Raw genomic sequence first — 19350 nt, 5'->3', positions numbered from 1 at the left:
CAGAATTTGTCTGATACAACTGTTTGGGAATTCTGAGATGTATTGAAGGTTTTTAACTTCCAGAGGAAGCCTTAGGAGGCAAATTACAGTTACTTTCAGTCAACTTCAGCTCTTACCATAGTAGGAGCAACCCATCTGCCACCCCATGACCATCAGCTGTGTGTGTGGCTCTAGAGCAGCCTACACACAGCTTGCAGGAGACAGGATGAACAGATATGAGCCCGTTCTCAAAATGTCAGAGGGCTGTGCCCTGATCACTGGCTGATACTGTTCATCATAAAGGTGCAGACAAGGAGGTCTGTGCACCTGGCTGGTGTGGCTCAGTGGATTGGCCATCATCTTGCAAACCAAAAGGTCACTGGTTCTGTTCCCAGTCGGGGAACATGCCTGGGTTGCAGACCAGGTCCCTGGTTGGGGGCATGCAAATGGGAACTGGTCTATGTTTCTCTTGCACATCAACATTACTCTCCCTCTCCACTCTCTAAAAGTAAATAAAATCTTGTAAAACAAGAGGTCTGTGTTGTTGCAGCAACAAGGCTTTCCCCATTATAGTGACCCCCTCCCGCCCCACCCCGGCCGAAGTGACTTTCAGGGGATTTAAAGGCTTTCCACTCTTCCTTTCCTTTTGCCCTGTTAGAAGCTAGACGTTGAAGACTAGGACTTTGAAAAGCAAATGCATTCAAGGGAACATTTAGAGAGTGGCTACATGTGTCTGGAGAAAGGCTCCAGCTCAGAAAAGTTCTGATAAGATCTTTGGTTTATGCTGCAGGGTGATCCTGGGTACTTGGTACAGAGTCAGTCTACAATAGTAAACAAATGCAATAAGAACTCCCCACAGTAAACAGTATGGAATTTTCTAAGAAAACTAAAAATGAATATGCCTTTTGACCCAGCAATTCCACTGCTAGGATTATATCCTAAGAACCCTAAAACACTAATCCAAAAGAACCTATGCACACCAATGTTCATAGCAGCATAATTTACAATAGCCAAGAGTTGGAAGCAACCTAGGTGCCCATCAGTAAATGAATGGATCAAAAAACTATGGTACATTTACACAATGGAATTCTATGCAGCAGAAAGAAAGAAGGAGCTCCTACCCTTTTCAACAACATGGATGGAACTGGAAAGCATTATGCTGAGTGAAATAAGCCAGGCGATGAAAGACAAACACCATATGATCTCACCTTTAACAGGAACCTAAACAACAAAACAAACAAGCAAGCAAAATATAACCAAAAACACTGAAATACAGAACAGGCTGACAGGGAAACACAGGGGAGAGGGGAGAAAATTTCAGGGGAAAAGGGGAAGGATTCACAGGAATAAGTATAAAGGACACATGGACAAAAACTAAGGCAGGGGGAGGAAATGGGAGGGAGGTGGGGAGCCCTGGGGGTGTGGGCTGGGATGGGAGTAAAAGACAGAAAACTGTAATTGAACAATAATTAATTTAAAAAAATAAACAATAGAAAAAGAACTCTCCACAATGACCCTGAAGAAGAGGGAGAATCTGATTTCTAGAGTTACAACTTTATTAGACTCAAATATCCAGTTTTCAACAACAACAAGAAATCACAAGGCATAGGAAGAAGCAGGAAAATGTGGTCCATTTAATGGAAAAAAATAAGTCAACAGAAACTGTCACTGAAATAGAACTGATGGCAGATCTACTAGACGAAGACTTTAAAACAACTTTCTTGAAGATGCTCAAAGAACAAGGGATGGGGATAATGTCAATAAAATAATGAATGAACAAAATGGATACATCAATCAAAAATAGAAAACCTAAAAAGAGGCCAAAATGAAATTATGAAGTCAAAAAGTACAGTAACTAAAATGAAAATGCACTAGAGTGATTCAAAGGTAGATTAGAAAACAGAAGAAAGTACCAGTAAATGTAAAGACAGGACAATGGAAATTATCAAGTCTAAGGAACATAGAGTAGAAGTATTAAAGGAACATGAACAGAGCCTAGGAGACCTGTGGGGCATTGTTAAGTAGAGCAGCATGTGCACTGGGAGAGCCTAAGGAGTAGGAGAGAAAGAGAATAAGAGGAAGAGAGAATATTTGAAGAGATAATGGCTCAAAACTTCCCAAACTTGATGAAATATATGAATATAAAGATCTAAATAGCCCTGTGAACTCCAAGTAAGATGAACTCAAAGTCTTTGAGACACAGTATAATCAAATGATCAAAAGTCAAGGAAAGAGGCTATCTTGAAAGCAGCAAGAAAAAATCGTCACATATAAGGCCTGCTCAATAAGATTTTTAGCATATTTCTCATCAGAAACGTTGGATGGCAGAAGGCAATGGGCAGATATATTCAAAGGGCTAAAAGTAAAATCTATCAACCAAGAATACTATATCCAGCAAAATTGACCTGCACAAGTCAGGAAGAAATTAAGACTTCCCAGATAAACAAAAGCTGAGGAAGTCTATTACCACTAGACCTGCCCGGCAAGCAGTGCCCCAAAGTGAAAGGAAACTAGACAGTAACTCAGGGCTGTATGAGGAAATGAAGATATCAGTAAAGGTAAACTAACAGGCAAATCCAGAAGCTAGTGTTCTTGTTACAATGGTATGTAACTCTACTTTTTAAAACATAATTCAATAAACTAATGCATTTAAAATAAAGATTATGTTTTAGGGCATACAATATATCCAGATTTAATTTTGTGATTTCAAAAGCCAAAAGAGATGGGGCTGGGGCTGTAAAGGAGTAGAGTGTTCTGTTATTGAAATTAAGTTGGTACACGTTCTCATTAGAGTATAATAACTTCAGGATGTTAAAGGTAATCTCCATGGAGACCACAAAGAAAATTGTGTATATTGTATGCATACAATATACACAAAAGGAAATAAGAAAGAAATGTGAACATTTCTCTCCAAAAAATCAACTAAAAACAAAAGAAGACAATATGCACACTAAGGAAACAAAGGGCAAAACACAAAAAAAGACAATATGCACATAAAAGAAGAAAGTGAGGGACAAAAAAGATAAGGCATATAGAAAAGAAATTGTGAATGACGGAAGTCTCTCCTTATCAGTAAGTTCTTTAAACATAAATTAAACTCTTTGATTAAAAGATATAGATTAGCAGAATGGGCAAACAAGCATTATTCAACTATATTCTGTCTACAGAAGATACAAGTAGATGGAAAGTGAGCAGATGAAAAAGATATTCCATGCAAATAGAAAACAAAAGAGCAAAGGAGGCTATGCTAGTCAGACGAAGTAGACTTTAAATTAAAAAGCTTTTGAAAGACAAAGAAGGGCATTATATATTAATAAAAGGTTCAATATAGCAAGAAGATACAACAGTTACAAACATTTATGTACTTAACAACGGACCATCAAATTACATGAAGCCAGGTTGACAGAATTGAAGGGAGAAACACAGGTCTGCGATGATAATTGGGGACTTTAATGCCCACTATCAATAATGAAAAGAACAACCACAACAATGACAAGTAAGAAAACAGAGAACTTAACACAATAAGCCAACTAGATCTAACAGAACACTCTGCCTAACATCACACCTATTCTTCTTTAGTGATGAAATATTTTCTAGGATACAACATATGCGAGGCAAATGTCAATTATTTAAAAAGATACATGTCATAGAATGTATCTTTTTCAACCACAACCAGGTGAAGTCAGCTGTTATCCCATGAAGAGACTTCAACTCAGAGATTGGTACCGAAAGTCCTGTGGAGAAAGACTTCAGGTCCCTGAGGGTAAGAATCATCATTATTTATCTCTGTATCTCCTGCACTTAGCCCGGGGCCTGATACATGAGAGCCCTTCCTTCAGGGTTTGTTGAATGACTGAGTAACAGGTGATTATGGCAGAAGAAGCTAAAGAAAGTATGGGAATTTCAGAAGAAATGGAGACATGGTGTTTGGAGTACACAGGGTTGAAAGAAAACTCTAGGAAAGCTGTAGATGCAATCTGCTTCATGGCTGTGTGGCCTGTGCCCATGCTTGGAAGGGCCCCAAACTTAATGCTTGGCTGTTGCTGTTCTGAAATTCTTTCATTTTGCACTGGACCTCACAAATTATGTAGCCAATCCTGGGTACAAATGCTAGCAGTAAATGGGAAATTAAATATTTAGAAAATGTTTGGAAAGATGAAGTTGTCCTTAATGGCTACATCTGGATGAAAGTAAGAAATGGGGCATTTGGAATCTTTTAATCACTTGCTTCTACTTAAAAAATAAAACAGTATATGTAGTCCCTTCTCATCCTTGCTTTTAGATCAGGAAATAGATGGGTAGCTGACCTGTGGTAGCAGTGAAATTAGGGGTGTGATTCCATCCGAAAGACATCAGCATAAGAGCTCTCTGCTGAATGGGGAAATGAGAAGTCAAAAAACAAAACTCAACCAGTTGTTTGAAATGACAGATGACAACTTAGGCTATACTAGCAATAATTATGATGGAAAAAGTTCAGTGTGTGCAGAGATAAGTATTTTACTTGTGTAGAATTCAACACCATGTTTGTTTTTAAATGAGTGATTTTTACTTACCCTAGTAGATAAATGAAAATAGTCATCAAGACTCTGAGGTTTAGCAAGTGATAAAACGAGATTCATTTCTACGTGTGCCATTTTGTATGCATGCACACATATATTCGTGCATGTGTGTATCTATTTAACACATGTTAATGTGGAAGAGAGTGCCAAGCTTGGTGAGTTCTGGCCACTCACAGACAAAGGAAACACTGATAAAGGACCAGAATCATGGTGGGAAGACTGATTCCCATAAGGTTGATTTCAGAAGCACATGAGAAGTTGAAGCCAAAGTCCCTTTGAAATACCTAAAGGAGCTGCAGTAAGTAATCTTAGGGATTCACACATTTGGAGATCAAAGGAAATCTCTGGTCTGGAGACATGAAGTTGAAAGTCACCAGTGTATAATTGGTGATTGAGGTCTTGGCCGAGGCTAAGCACAGAACAGTGGGAGAGAGAAGCAGCAGCCCAGTCCCACAGAACGAATAAGCTGGCTTGTGTGACTGGGAAGGGGCCGCAGAGGAGGGGGGAAAGCCCGCCCTGTGTTAAGAACAGATACCAAGGGAAGCGGTGGGATATTTTTCAGGGTAAAGCATATACTAGGTAACAAACTAAATGTCAGCAATTCAAGAATTATGGGGCCTCTTTACAGTTAAAAAGAAATTGCATATGGAGATAGAATTGAGAGAAGGTGGTGATAAGGGACTGTGTGCACAAGTGCAAGGGATCTCTCAGATGCTTAGCCTCTATGCTCTGCAGGTACTTGAGATGAGGGTAGGTGGCTCGTCTGCTCTCGATGTCATTGTTACTCAAATGGCCACTTCTGGCTGGAAATCTGTCATCAGATACTTGACCGTATAGGCGAGGTCAGCTCTATTGTTGCAGTAAAAATTAATGTATGGAATTGTAGTTCACAAAGAATATTCAAGTTTTGGGTATTTATCAGATAGACTTAGGGCTTTTTGGAGGCTGGAGGCTGGAAAAAATGCTTGTTTGATCTAGTTTAATGGGCAGGCAACAGATTTTTACTTTTCATAGAAAAAAAGAATTGCTAAAAGAAAAGATTAAATATTGTATATACTTATTCAAACCAGGTGAATTAGTCTTTGGAAATTCAGAATTCATGGATACATATTTTAAGAGCAACAGCTTTGCTACTTTTTACTATTGTCAAGTGAAGAAAATAGTCATATTAAGTGACAGTATTTCTGAGCACCAATCAATTTCTCCTAAAAGGCACTCTAAATACCGGAAACATATGATCGTCTTGGCACCCGCCCCAGACTGCAAAGGGAACAGATACAGTACTTAGCAAAGCTAGAGCTGCAGGCTGGGATGGGGAGAGACTAGCTCCCCATGAATTCCATGGAGACACCTCTGGACCAGGTGCAGGTAGAGTCCGTGGAAACAGGTAAGAAAGGCTTAGGTGTGAGCCTCTGGGCTAGGGCACTTCCCTCGGATGCAGAGCATCTCGCAGATGATCTTCGCTGGGCTCTGCATTAGTCTGGGTTGAAGGCTGAGAAGATACGTGGGAGGGCAATAGTACTGTGACCTCTGGCACTTACTGTTTGAAAATTATTTTATTGTTGTTCAAGTACAGTTGTCTGCATTTCCTCCCACCACTCCCTCACAGCCTGACCTCCGCTATTCCCACCTCCCTCCCCTGCTTCCACCCCCTCTTGGTTTTGTACATGTGTCCTTTATAGTTGTTCCTGAAAATCCTTCCCTCATTATCCCCTCCACCCTCCCCTCTGGTTACTGTCAGTGTGTTCTTTATTTCAATGTCTCTGGTTACATTTTGCTTGCTTGCTCATTTTGTTGATTAGGTTCCACTTATAGGTGAAATCATACGGTATTTGTCCCTCACTGCCTGGCTTATTTCACTTAGCACAATGCTCTCCAGATCCATCCATGTTCTCACAAAGGGTAGGAACTCCTTCTTTCTTTCTGCTGTATAGTATTCCATTGTGCAAATGTACCATAGCTTTTTGATCTGCTCATTTACTAATGGATAGTTAGGTCACTTTAGCACTTGACCATTGGAAATTTTGCTGCTATGAACATCGGGGTGCATAGGTTTTTTGAATTGGTGTTTCAGGGTTCTTAAGCTATAATCCCAGCAGTGAGATTGCTGAGTCAAAAGGTAATTCCATTTTTACTTTTCTGAGGAAATTCCATACTGTTTTCCACAGTGGCTGCACCAGACCACATTCCCACCACAGTGTACCGTGGTTCCCTTTTCTCCACAACCTCTCCAGCACTTGTTGTTTGTTGATTTGTTTATGATGGCCATTCTGACTGGTGTGAAGTGTTATCTCATTGTGGTTTTAATTTGCATCTCTCTGATGGCTAGCAGCACTCATTTTTTAATAAACTTTATTTACCAAGAGGATAGGCATTACATCTCCATTTAACAAACAGAAGAAGCAGGCTCAGTGAGTGTGAGCTCTCCCAGCTCACACGGCTGGCAGTGTAGCAGGCAGATGCGCACTCGGGTCAGACCCTGTGTCATTCACTGTCACACGTGATCTTTCCTGCTTCATCCAAGCTACCTCTCACTACACAGTTGGTCCCCCCAGTTCACATATGTCTTGCTGATGACATACGTTATTCACTTTTTAACCAGTGAATGGCACACACAGGTCACATGAATGCAGCCCCCAAAGCTGTGTCATGGGGTCAGAACTACCTGCTGTTCATTCTGCAGTTCCCCCAAGTGTGATCAGTAGATCCCTGCCGACGGTGTTTGTCATGCCTGCCTCCTGGCAACCGATTAGTTAATCGACAGCTACCTGCCTTGGTTCTGAAAGGGCACAAACAGTTCAACAGGTTCAAACTTATTACAGAGGAAAGCAGAGGGAACAAAATTAAGGAATGTGGAAAAGCTACAGGAAGACAGTAGTTGCCGTTAGTACTCGACTGGGGCGGGACCTCACTCTTCTGGGGCTGCAGCCTGTTCTTTCATTTCCTGAGTCGCACAAAAACCCCTGCCTGCACTCCAGCCGGCTTGTGGTACAGGCTGGTTGGTGGCACAGGGAAGGCCAAATAGATCAAAGGTTAGAATTTGCTCCTACTGTCAAAATATTGGTTTATTTCCTTCCAGTACCTTTTCCGTGTGTATGCATAAACATTTATGCAGAGTTGAAATTATACCATATACATAATTTTATATTCTGCTTGCTTTTCAGTCAGCACTGTATTGTTACAGCATGCAGAATTCTATGGCAACACTGGAAAGCAAATGTAATTATTAGTTTTGAAACTGGGAAACAAATGAGTTCTCCCATGGCAGACAGCTCAGGGGTATCCAAGCGTGCGCCCAGGCCCGTCTCTTCCCTGCACACCGGCTAAGCGCCCGCCAGGCCTTGTGCCGGGGGGGAGGCCTCTGGCCCTCTCTGGGGCGGTGCCTCCCCCGGTGCAGTGGCAGCGAGCAGCAGAAACGGATGGGGGTGTTTGCACGTGGCTTCCCTGGACCCCATGCCAGGGGGGTTTCTTCCTTGATAGTTTTTGTCTGTAAAATACTATCTCCCACCCTGGCTGACAGAGGTCAGTTCTGTAGCTTGGCTGCTTTATAATGACCATAATATTGTGCACTTGGAGATCTGGCCGTTTGTGCCAGTTTTTTTGTCCTTAGGCCTTCGGGCAGGAGGCTTGTGAGTTTGTGTGTGTGGTGGAGGGCAGGGGGCTGTGAGTGATCCATCCAGGCACCATGTCCATGTAGGCCGATGAAGCAGACTCGAAGCAACAAGGTGCTCTAGGTTGTGCCCACGCTCTCCAGCCCCCTGTCCTTGTTCTCGATTTCATGGCTTCAGGTTCTGAGCTCCGTGTCCAACTTGGAGCGCTGCCTCTGGTACCCTCTGGCAGCTTTCCTTCCTCTTTTTACTCCTCCGTCCTTGGCTGGTTCGGGCCTGTGGTTTTCGGCGTTCTGTGTTACCGTGTGGGTTTCCTCCATCCTAGCCTCATGGCCACATGGGATTTCAGGGCTGGCCATGGAAGCCCATTCCCCCTTTCCTCGTGTTGGGATGGAGCAGATTCCGACACTTTGCCTGAGTGTCGTTGGTAGCTCATAACCCACACTAGGGCAAAGCATGAAGTCCCAGCCACTTTCCCAGCACCTGTACCTAGGGAATTCAGAGCAGCAGGAAGGAAAGAAAGTCATTGTCACTGTCCACAGGAGAGCTGAGGAGACGCTGGGGCTGACCCTGAATTTACATGAGCTGCTGTTTGCATTGTCGCCACCATGGCCCGCTGTTCTTCTCATGGAGCAATTCTGGGGTAATTCCAGTAAATGCCCAGGCTCTCAAGCCCAACAGGTAAGGACGGACAGGATGAGCAGGCCCACTATCCAACTGCTCATTTGGGACCATGCAGAGCCATTGGCCCCTCTGTGCAGGTATTCCATGGCCGTGGTTCTCTGCCTCCCTCAGATGCAGGGCTGGTAAGCTCATTGACCATCAAATTCGGCCTGACTAGCAGCAGGACAGATTCTCAGAAGACTTCAGAGCATCCCTTCAGGGAGGTCCCTCCTACCCCTCTTTGTGCACAGAATAACATGACCCCCTTTCCAGAGTGGTAAGAACCATAAACTGTAATTACGTGTCCTTTTCCCAGACATTCTGTTTCCAGGAACCCATCCTTTAGGGAATTACTAGGCAGGTAACTGTAAGAATGCTGATGACAGAATTGGTTATAAAAGCCAGATGCTGAAAAAGGAGAGGGAGGAAGGGAAGAGAGAGATTAATGTCCTACAATATGGAATTGGTTAAGTAAACCGTGGTTCATCATAACTGAAATACTACAGTGTAGCGCAGCTTTTCAAGATAATTTAAGGATGGTTATTAGCCCGGAAAATGTTATTGTTCCATTGTTAAGTCAGAAAAAGCATTCTACCCAACAGTATCCTTTTAAGAATATGCATTAAATGTTAACAGTGGTTATTTGTGGGTGGTGTGATGTTAGGTGACTTTTAAAAATTATTTTTGTTTATATGCTTTTTTGGAAATCATGTACAACAACATGCATTACTTCTGTAATTAAAAATAACAGCCAAGGAGGAAAGTACCAAGTCGAGTAACTGAGCCCCAAGCCATTTTCATCTCACTGTCTGTGTGAGCAGTAGACAGGCACCTTTGGGCCCCAGACACATCTTCCCTACTTGGGCATGGTGCTCGCTCCCGCAAATCAGAGTGAGTAGAGAAATCTGGATGAGAAGCTCACACGTGCCAGGCAGCCTCAGTGTAAATTCCTGGTGTTGGCAATCTTGAGTCCACTTGCAGGCCAGGCCAGAGTCCAAAGGAAGGCGGCCTTCTTTTTCTGGGAAGCTTCTGCATAGCGCCACCCAGAGGACAATCAAGGAAATCCAGTGGCTCCTTAGTTGTTCAGACCCGTTTCCAATCTCGGGAAAGAGGCTGCAGTGGTCTTCTAGTCCAGTAACATGGGTTCTCCTGACCAGCCTAAGCCTGCGGGACCACCTGGGAACATGTTAAAAGTTCACTTTCAGGTGCCCCATCTCAAATGGGGTCAGAATCTCTGTGGACAGTGCCTAGAAATCTCTTTTTCCCTCGAAACCAGTCACTTTTATTTATTTATGTTTGTCAATTACAGTTGACATTCAATATTATTTTTAAAAGATTTTATTTATCTTTAGAGGGGAAGGGAAGGAGAGGGAGAGAACATCAATGTATGGTTGCCTCTCATGCGCCCCCTGCTGGTAACTGGCCTGCAACCCAGGCATGTGCCTGAGGGGGAATCAAACCTCAATCCTTGGTTCGCAGGCCTGTGGTTAATCCACTGAGCTACACCAGCCAGGGCACATTCAATATTATTTTATATTAGTTTCACATTAGACATTTACAGAATTTACAGAGTGATACCCTGGTATGTCCAGCACCCGCCCGGCCCCACACACGGTTATGGCAGCGTTATTGGGCTGTGGTTCCTGTTCTGTATGTCACTCCCCCGTGACTCGGAGCCACCCTGGTGCCACTCTGCACATCACAAGCCAAGAGTCAGTTAGGCCGCCTTCACCCTGCTCTCTTGCGCCCTTAGAAACTCATGCCCACAGAGCTAATTTCTTCTTTATTTCTATAGCAAGGTGGCCAGGTGTGTGGGAATCGGGAGAAGCTGAGTCTCGTTGAATTCCTACCTTCATTCATTCCCACTGCCTGTCACTGGTGGTAAGTGAGTAAGCCTTCACTTGCCAGGATAATGCCAATAGAGGGGATACTGGTGCGCAAATACACCGTTATTGTGCAGGGTGCTAGGACTGTGAGAGGTCGCAGGCAGGGAAGCGGAGATGTTACCAGCTGTGGAGCACTGAGACCTGGGAGAGCCCCCGTGCACCGGAGCGGCAGCTGCAGGGCAGGAGAGGGGCTGCAGAGTAAGGGAGGGACAGCCTGAGCCCACTGCACACTGAAGAAGCAGAGGAATTTGGAGCGAAAGCAATCTGCTTGTGGTAATATAGGGAATCAGGGTTAGAAACAACTCTCTTTTACACGGACATTGGCTGGGGTTCCTACCTCACATCCAGATTGCTGTGTTTGGCCCTGTGATGCCAGAGGAGGGGCTGGTTTTTCGTGACTTTGGTGTCCTGGGTCCCTTTGAGAATCCCATGGACTGTGCATATGTACACATACTTTTGGAAAAAGAACAGCCCCCTGAAGTGCTTCTACGATTTATAAGATTAAAACTCCTGACTCCTGGGAAGGGAGAGAGGGAGGTGGGGAAGGGGCGGAGTGCAAGGAGCTACGATCTAAGAAGATGCCCATCGCTGCCGGGAGAACAGGCCTTCGTGAAGGGCAGGAGGAGAACAACAGGGCGCGTCGGCTGGTTGTGCGGTGGGCTCCCTGCCAGCCAGTGTCCAGAGCGATGACAGCGCACATGCGAGCAGTATTTTGGGTTCTCCACCACACTTGCACTTTGTTACCTAGATACGCTGACGAAGGCCCCCTGGTTGGAGACTGTTGACTCTTCCCATTGTGGCCTCTCCATCGAGACCTTGCACCCAAAAAGGGCGGTGGCCCTGGAGGAGACACGAGCTGTTGGAGTGATGGAAATGGTGCCGTGTGCACTAAAGAAGTGTTCGGTTCATCTCCCACAGGCTTCCAGAACATTCTCATTTGCCTCGTGGTGACACGGCTTTCCCTGCAGTGTCTGTCCCCCAGACGTCAGTTACCCCGTTGCCTAGGAGAGCAGCCACCGTCCGTGTTTGCCAAGTCTGGCCTCTGCTGTTCGGGTCTTGTTCTGTCTAAATATATAGGGTCCACTCACTCTCAGCAAGTTACAGTTGCTGTTCATGATGTAAGGAGTGACAGCTATTTGGGTGACGGCCGGCATGAAGCAGCTGTTCCAATGCCTCAGTTAGGAGAAATGAGGAATGTAAGAATACGAAGGATGAAGACAATTTGGTTCCTTAGACCTGAGATTGTGTACCTTATCTCTGACAGTGCTGGCATTGACACCTAGACCGAGGTCAAGTTAAAAAGTCCTTAGAATGTTTGCGCCATGGAACCTGTGTGTGTAAAACCTCCCACAGACAGGATGCTCCCGAACAAGCTCCCCTACCTCCGTGATAGGAGCCCTGGAGGAAACCTTATGGGTCAGCTTCTGTTTCATACCTTGCAAGTTGTCGATGACTGGTCCTTCTGTTCACTGGAGGAAAAAAGTGAGTGATCTGTGGGAAGCAGAGCATGGGTTTGGTGCTGTGGAGCTCTGGAGTCGGAGGAGCCAGCCTCACCACCCTTAGCTGTAAAATGGGGGCACGGCCCCACACCACTGCAATGATGAATCAGACACTTCATCCCCAGTGCTTAGTGTCCCACCAGGTAGACAGCACATGCTCAAAAAGCAGTTTCTTCTCTTGACTCCCTGGCCCAAAGTTACTCTTCTGGAAAAGGGCAGAGCCAGCTGTTCTGCCAGCAAGTCCAGGAATCATGTCACACACCCGTGGCTGCCCTGCCTGCTCTTTTGTCCTCTCAAGCCATCCTGGAAAGAGCCTCCAGTTCCCACACAGAGACTTGGAGATTCACCTTTCATGACAAAGATTCTTGCAGAATTAATTCACAGCCTTGCTAAGGTGGGGTGGTGGTGGATACGAGTGATTTTTTTATAGTGTTACAGTAATTCATCATCTTCTCTCCAGCAGCAGCACTCTGGCTGGCAGCTCTAAAAACCCCACGGTCCACAAGAGAGCAGTGAACGGAAATATTTTCAAGAGCAGATGGGACATACCTTCAGAACACAGGATTGTCCCACTGAAACCGGGACATCTGGCAACCCTAAAAAAGCCCAAACTAGATGAAATAAAAATTATGGGATGGAGAAGCAGAAAAATATGTCTTTGCATTGATTAGCAGGGAATGTAATTAATCTCCTTCAACTCCCTTTTCAGTCCTGTGGTGTAAAACAAGGAGAAAGCACAGTTGTACTGTCTTCCCCTGTGACAATTCTTACGTGATAATTTCAAAGTGGTAGGAGTTTTAAAAGTTCGTAGTAATGCCTCCCCTTCCATTGCTCAGAACTGTTTGGGGAGTGATAACATTCATGCCCAAACTTCCTCAATACAATGCTTTTCTTATTAGCCTGGCCCGTGGGGGGTGGGGGGTGGGTGGGAAGGAGGGTGGTGAGAACGTTTACCTGACTAGAATCAGGCCAACTTTTACAGCTGCATTAGGAAATTGTACAAACACATTTTTTTGCCCGTTAGGTGGTTTTATTCCAATTTCTCTTTTTGTGGCATGCAGAAGGGGGAGAACAAACCAGCCCAGGGAAAGGAGGGAGGCTCCGTAGCTTTCCTCCCTACTGCCCTCCCTGCTTCTCCCCCTGGTTTGGCCCCTAGTGTCCTATTTATTGGGGCCATTTTCTTCTTCTTGAACGTACATTCCATTTAGACTCAGCGCTGTCAGCCCAGACACCAGCGTTAGTGTGTGGCCACGTACCTTCATCTCCTTTTGTGGCCCTGCTGGAGTCCAGCCTGGTGTCCAGGTCACTGCAGTGTGTAATGATTGTGGATGTGACCAGGCCCGACCTCTCCTGCCCACCAGCTCTGCATTGGGTCTGGAAGTCAGTGACGGGGTTCAAGGTATCACCTGCTAGTGGGCAGGCCACAGAAGCAGGAACAGGGACGAAATCTAAGAAGTAGTCTTTTCAAAACTACAGATATTATTCACTCTTTATGAAAGTGTCTTACAATTGCACACCCCCTTTGTGTTGAAGCCCCAATCCCAGCAGGACGGTGTTAGGAGGTGGGTCTTTGGGGGTGATTAGAGTCAGACCAGGCCACGAGGGTGGGGCCCTCACGATGGGATTAGTGGACCTAAACCTGTAAGAAGAGAAAGAGGCACCTCTCTTTTTGAATTTGCTCCAAGGAAAGGCCTTGTGTGGACAAACCCAATGGTGGTGGACATGCTGGTGGCGACTGCCCACAAGCCAGGAAGAGAGCTCTCGGCAAGAAATGAGCCAGCGGACACCGTGATCCAGGGTTCCTGATGCCTGGAGCTGTGAGAAATGAGGGGTCTCTGTTGTTGAAGCTCCCCCATCCGTGGTGTCGGGTCACGGCAGCAAGTGACTAATACCAGGAGCGGTGCACCGGATGGTCGAGCACCGTGGCCCAGGGCACACGTGTGCAGACGGAAAGCTGCAAGAAGATCCCATGTCTCTGACCCCAAACCAAGGACAGAGTTCGCCACTCCAAGTGGCCAGCTCCAAGTTCATGACATACTGTGTGTGCCTGACTCTGTGAACTTCCTGTGGTGTTGAGAGCTCTTCTGTCCCAGGCATAGTTTCCCGGAACGGCCCCACCAGTGTTGAGCTGTGCGTGAGAGAAGACCCAGGCTCGTCTCTGCCTCTGCCACAGGTGAGCTGGGAAGGCAGCTGCCTGCCGCTCTCCACAGAGGAGTGATGGGGGTCTGTGAGAGTGTAACTGGATGCTACACTTAAAGGAGATTTGTGAGCTCTGAAAGTACCTTAAAAAAAAAGGTAGCACATAAATTTTAGTCCAAAGCCCCTCAGAGGTGATAGAAACTGTTTTTCTTACCTCGTAGATAAGGAAACTCATAATAAATGGTGACCTGTGAGGACTAACCCTGCCAGAGTCACCTTCAGTTCACCCCTGAGAGGGAGCAGCCGAGGGTCTGGTTTTGCACAATTAAGGGGAGAAGTCAGAGCCAGTTTGTTCCTTAGGCACAGAAGGCACCCTTTCTAGGACCCACAAGACTTTCAGGGCCCATCTTGAATTTCTCGTAACATCAGAAGAGAAAAATGTACTTTAGCTTGAATAAAATATTTTAATATATAACATTAATGCACTCATCTTTATACCAATGCAGTTGTTAAATATAAACTTTTAAACTGTTTATGAAAGAGGGGGCCCATGAGGGCAAAAGTGCCGTGGGTCCACAAAAGTCCTAATGCCAGCTGCAGAAAAGCACCAAGTAACCAAAACGCTGGGATTCGAGATTGCCCTGGAGTTCTGCAGCCGAGCTCGGCTCCCTAGTGTTCTCTTGCCACCCTGCAGTCTTTCCTGAGTCAGGTCTGCTCACACCACCCCCTCTGTCTGCACCATCCTCTCCACCTGGGGGACACTCCAGCCTCACCCACCTCTGTTCTCTCATTGAACTGCACCCCAGCTCTGGTCCTCTCAGCTGTGGCCATTCTCATCATTCTCTTCGCCTCTCACCCTGTGTTTTAATCTTCCATCCAAAACTTGGAGAGCACTCTGTGCATTGCAATCAAGAGCCAGAAAATTCTGGTCCTGAGTTCAAAACTCTGTTTTGCCATGTGCGAGTTGTGTGATGTTTGCCTAGACAGTTCATGTATTTGCCTCTGTGTTTTAATCTGTGGAATAGGAATAAGGATAGCGTTAACCTCACAGGGTTCTGGTGAAGATTATTTAAATACACACCCGTGTGCATGCACAATCGCATACCCCAGTTTACTCCTGGGAACACAGTAAGCACTGTGTAATGGTAGGCATTGTCACTATTTATTGTTATTTTTATTAAGTATCCATTTCTAGGCCCTAAGGATACAAAGAGCGCTTTAAGGAGTCCACAGCCCAGTGGGAATAGGCACATAAGGAAGATATATTAAGATGTATATTTCTAAGCGTTATGAGAACATTGGAGGCCACGTGAAGCTGGATCCTGAAAGAGGGCGGGGGTTCTCCCCACAGGGATCAGCGGGCTGCACTTCCAGAAAAGCCACACAGTGCAGGCTGCTCAGGGTGAATGGTGGGAATTATGGTAAGAACTGTCTGAGTCCAGAGAGCTGGATCCCAGGGTCAGCTCTTACACTTAGCACATGCGTGACCTTGGGCTAATTTCTGCACCACTCAGGGCCTCAGCTTTTACTTCTGCGAAATGGGAATAGTAACTCCTGCCCTTTCTAGTTGATACAATTTTTGACTCAACCATTGCATAATGCATATGCAAAACAAATGCAAATATAAAAATTAATGCATAATGTGGTTAAAAAAACCTCAGAGGATTGTGAAGTTGTCCACAGTGTCAGGGGTCTTTTTTTTCTCGTTATTCAAATGGTCAATAATGAAAAGAGGACTGTTTGGGGTCTCTGAAGATTGAGTCATAGGTAATATCTATCACATATTAATTTAGACCCTAAATTCATCTTTTTTCTTAAAAAGCATTGTATGTGTTTTAACTGTTCTACAAACTTTTTTATCAGCCTGACTACATTTCTTATAGAAACTTCTTTTCTCTGGCAGAAATAACTCATTGTCATTGTCATCACTTCAATAAACACAGCTTTGAGAGCTTAAAATGCCCCTGAGAATAGAACTGATATTTGCCAAGGGATCCTTCGGTCCACGAATCTCACCAATTTGTGCAGCTCCGTGAATGAGGAGAAGGGCCTGGCTCGTGGATCTGGGGCATCTGAACTGGCTCCTGCCAAGTGGCAGGGACAATTTTAGTGGTGCTGAGAGTCTGACTGCTGTTTCCACCCACTCCCGCCTCCCTCCTCCCTCCTGTCCTTGAGCACGCAGATGCTGCCTGCCTTCTGCTCTCTCCTCTACCAGTGTCTTGCATCTCCACGGCTCCTTGCACCCGTTTTCCTCACTCTAGACTCTACCGAGGTTTCCTCTTTGTCCCCCACCACACCCCTCTTGCACAGTTATGTGCTGCTTGGTTTCTCCACTAGACCTGTGCTCTCTCTTTCCTTATCTCTTGATGGGGCACAGACTGGGGGGAGCAGGGGTAATTTCATTCTTGTCCTGAATCCTCAAAAAGCAGTGATAAGAATCTATCTCCCAATGTGACCAGTGTCTTCACTTTCTTTTTCATTTTTTTTTTACCAATTTGCTCTACCCTTCCATTAACCAGGCACCTGTCTCCACTCTACCCCACTCCACTCTGCCAAGTCACCCATGGCACTCGGAGTTAACTTCCTGGATATCAGAGCCGACCATGTCACTTCTAGAATGCTCCAGTAACCCCAGATAAAATCCGTATTCCTCATTTTCACATTCAAGGTCATTGATCATTGGGTCCCTTCTTACTGCTCCTAACTTGTCCATTTCCAGCTAGAAGAGGAACATACTCTTAATGTTGACCTTTGTTGGCATTGCTAGTGAATGAATGAGTGGATGAATGGATGCCAAATGCCCCACATGGGCAGTCGTGTGGTACAATGAAAAGGATGTGGACTTTGGGTTAGGCCTGTGCTCAGGTCTCCGGCACTTATTTACCTACTGAGTAATTAGCCTTGCTTAGCCTAATTTTCTGTGTATATAAGAATAGTAACTCGTACATTTTCTTAGGGCCAAGACTAGGGAGAGGTAAGTTAAGTATTCACCTTGGATGCATAATTTAAGGGGGCATCAAAAAACCTCCCCAAATATTATTTTAACATAACATTTTTAAGAGTCAAAATTAATGCAAAAACCTATAAAGAACACAATTTTAAAATTTAATGAAAAAAGTATTCTCCCCTGCGTGTATACAACCCACCTCACTCTCTTCATCCTGCCCTTCTCGTGGGGTCCCCCTGCACACTCCATGTGGGGTGTGAAAGGCACTGAGCCCAGGGCCCCAGCCTTCACTCTGACTCAGGCTCTCTCGGAAACCGTCGGGCCCCGAACAGGGCCCACAACCAGTGTTGATCTCTAACCACTGTTGGTCTGCAATGAGATTTATTAAGTGTAGAAGCTATGAGTATTTATATGTTTTCATTATAATTGGACAGAATGATTTTATGTTTGCTCAATCCATTTACAAATGTGGGCTTTTATTTTGTATGTCTTCTTTTTTTTTGTCTTTTTTAGCAATCATTTTTTATTGTAGATTACAAATGTTTTGGTGAGCAGTGGTTTGGAAATAATTTTATAAAGCTGGTTTCACATGTACTTATCTCAAGTTTGAGATGGCTCAAAAAGCCTGTCATTTTCTAGAATCGATTGGTTTGTTCCTATCATGGAGGCGAATAAAACTGGGAAGAGGTGGTCCAGACAATACTAACTCCCTGGGCCCCCTGGATCACTGCAGTCCGTGCAAATGGCGCCCCCTGGTGTTCTGAGCGGAGCAGCCCTCTGTGGGTCCTGCCCTGCTCCCCAGGATCCTCTTTGAATCCTCTCTCTGACCTTTCAGGTTGGATTTTATTTTCACTTTTTATTCCTTGCTTGCTGCTGCATTTATCTGGACAATGTATCCATCCATTCATTCAGCAAATGCTTATGAGCCCCTACCATGGGTGGGGCAGACTCACGGATGCTGGGAACGTGGTAATGAAAGGAGCTTACAGTCTTGTAGTGAGGCCGATGAAGTCACACAGACAGATACATCAATTACGAACTGGCGGCATATCATTTTGTAAGAACTTGACAGAGTGCTCTGATACATCAGAGAGCAAGGCTGACTTCCAGGCACATTCAGTGAGGCCCTTTCTGAGGACAGAAACCCTGGAATGACGAGATCTTCCCATGCGGACAGCCAAGGAGAAGCCTTTATAAAGAGAAGGGATGAAACACATTAAGCCTGTTGGAGGGAAAGGGCCTGCTGTGCTTCAAGACCCAAAAGGAAGGCAGTAAGATTAGACGCAGAGGGGGAGACCAGGTGAGCTTGGGGGTGGCAGCCACACCCTGCGGCATCTGCAGGCCACCGTGGGCTGTGCACTGCCCACTCTCAGTGCAGTGAGGTCTGTCCCAACTTTCAAACAGGTGCCCCGTCCTCGAACTGTGTGCTACTGGGATGTCAGTGTGGCTGACACAAGCCAGCTCAGCCTGTGAGGCTGCCTGTGGCGGACACTGTGTTCCTCTGGACAGGGAGCCTCCTCCGCTGTGCCCTGCGCCTGCCCGCCTCTCCTCCACTTATTTTTGTACAGACACTGATCCTGGGGAACCAGGTTGGGCAGGTGTAATCTGCTTGGACTTTGTGGTTGGTCCTGGTTGGTCATGGGAAGTTGTGTGACCGAAGCCCAACTCATCAGGTGACTTCCCTGAAGTTGTTCTCACTGGAAAGCTGTGGGATGGACTCCAGCAGCCTGTGACCACGTTGCCTGCCTCCAGAAGAAAACGTGCGTGCACTAGGAGCAGGTGGACTTTTTCCAACGCCCTATAACAGTTCATCCTTCGGCAGATCCCCACGTGGTCTTAATGCATCAGAGCTGAGAGGCTGGCCAGCACCAGCAGGAACAGTTTGTCTCAGTGGCTGCATATGGTAGTGTGCCCATGTATCCATCTACTTCTCCCACTCTGAACCTGGTGACCTTTAGCATTCGTTGCAAAACCCAGATGTTCAGTCTGGCTTGGAAGCCCCTGGAGAACTAACTATTGGTATATTGCAGAGGTGCAGGTAGATATTTTCAACTGCCAGTGCTAAGTTAA

At 45.5% G+C, this 19350-nt stretch overlaps 1 protein-coding gene across 3 annotated transcripts in view; it reads left to right on the top strand.

The window, feature by feature from the left end:
- The first annotated feature begins 3684 nt into the window (after positions 1-3684).
- The window catches only part of ITPRID1 (ITPR interacting domain containing 1), a 118071-nt gene continuing 102405 nt past the window's right edge, over positions 3685-19350 (top strand). For 2 of the 3 annotated variants that reach the window (XM_037126551.2, XM_037126549.2), the window contains exon 1: positions 3685-3742. The gene's annotated coding sequence lies outside the window, so the exon portion shown is untranslated. Of the gene's footprint in view, positions 3743-14327; positions 14368-19350 lie in introns of those variants that run through there. The other variant, XM_037126550.2, reaches the window with a different exon arrangement.

The sequence above is a fragment of the Artibeus jamaicensis genome, unplaced genomic scaffold (assembly GCF_021234435.1).
Source record: "Artibeus jamaicensis isolate MK-2021 breed Jamaican fruit bat unplaced genomic scaffold, CSHL_Jam_final contig_1016, whole genome shotgun sequence".
In the NCBI taxonomy this organism is placed as follows: Eukaryota; Metazoa; Chordata; class Mammalia; order Chiroptera; family Phyllostomidae; genus Artibeus; species Artibeus jamaicensis.
Note: the sequence above shows the minus strand (reverse complement) of the source record. Positions and strands in the feature narration are given on the sequence as shown.